General features: G+C 61.9%; 1 protein-coding gene across 1 annotated transcript in view; it reads left to right on the top strand.

The window, feature by feature from the left end:
* The first annotated feature begins 259 nt into the window (after positions 1–259).
* YPEL4 (yippee like 4) overlaps positions 260–1,320 on the top strand; it is a 5,025-nt gene continuing 3,964 nt past the window's right edge. Inside the window, exon 1 of the mRNA XM_006728561.3 lies at positions 260–545. The gene's annotated coding sequence lies outside the window, so the exon portion shown is untranslated. The remainder of the gene's footprint in view (positions 546–1,320) is intronic.

Below are 1,320 nucleotides of genomic sequence, written 5' to 3' on the forward strand. Positions count from 1 at the left end.
CCGCCTGGCCACCTCCTTTCCTCCAGCCTGCCACCCGTACTCCATCCTTGCCCAGCCCCGTCCTTCCCCCAGGTTCCTTCTGTCTCCTTGGCCACACTGCCTTCCTCCTCAGCAACCAGCCTCTCCTCTAGCATCCCTCCTCCCCTCCTGTCCCTCTGCTCCCACCCCCCTGCTCCCTCCCCTAGACCCATCCCTCCTGCCTGCCCCCTCCCTTCCTCCCAGCCCGCCTCCTGTGTCTCCCAGCCCTGCTCTGACGTGGGAGGTGAGGGGGTGGGGGGATGGATGACTCACAGTGTTATGATGCAGTTCCACAACACACAGCTACATTCACCCACAGACCGAGGTCCAGACGAGAGACAACCTCTGGCCCCCCAGCAGCTGGCCAGCTTGGCAGCCCCAGTCTCGAGCCCCTAACTACCCTCCCCCGCCCCCATCTCCTTCCCAATTGAAGGAGCGGAGAGAGAAGAGAGAAGAGTGAGCAGAGAGATTGAGAGAGAGAGAGAGAGAGAGAGAGATAGACGGAGATCTCTGGAGCAGACCTCAAGGTGAGGGGGCAGCCCTTCTCCAAATGAATTTTTTTCCCCTTTGCAAATTTCCTCCTCCTGCTGCGTGTTGCTTTCTCCCCATTGCAAAAGCATTATTCATCCACCCTTTGTCCTCCCTTCCCCCTCCCCGCTGCCTCTGCTCCTCTCTCAGCTCCTCCATCCCTCTCCGAGCTCTGACGGTTCCCGCACTTATTTCCCGGCAACTTTGGCGCTGCATCAGGCCTCACTGTTTATTGTTTTGCCGCTGGTGCAGACCCCCGAAGCCCGCCCGGGGAGCTGGCTGCGCTGCTAATTATTTGGACCATACCATGCCGAGAACGCCAGCCCGGGGTGGGGGGGGCGCGAAACCTCGGAGCAGATGAGAAAATCCATTGTGAGCAGGTGTCGTGTTCCGCCCCCCCCCCCCGGCACAGGATTCGCACCTGGTTCCTCGAGCCTCCGCCTGGGCGCCTCTGCTGTCAGTGCTGGTTGCTCAGCACGCCCCCCACCCCAGCGCTCCCTCTCCCCCACCTCCCACGGTCCAGCCCCGTCTCACTTGGGGGAACATCCTCTCCCCGGCACTCAGCTTGCCTTTGTTTTTTCCGTCATTTGCCCAACTTGATTCTGCCTGTGATCGGAGCCGGGGAAGCAATGACCCCTGCTCCCCCTGCTGTGAGTGATTCTCTGGCCTTCTGTGCAGCCTCTCCTTGGCCTGCGGGGGAAACAGGGGAGAGGGAGGGAGGGAGGCGTGCCGGAGGCCGGGGAAGGGGCTAAAGAGCAGGGACCCAGCCTGACC

This window comes from Leptonychotes weddellii, chromosome 11 (assembly GCF_054177405.1).
Source record: "Leptonychotes weddellii isolate Sample4059 chromosome 11, ASM5417740v2, whole genome shotgun sequence".
Taxonomy (NCBI): Eukaryota; Metazoa; Chordata; class Mammalia; order Carnivora; family Phocidae; genus Leptonychotes; species Leptonychotes weddellii.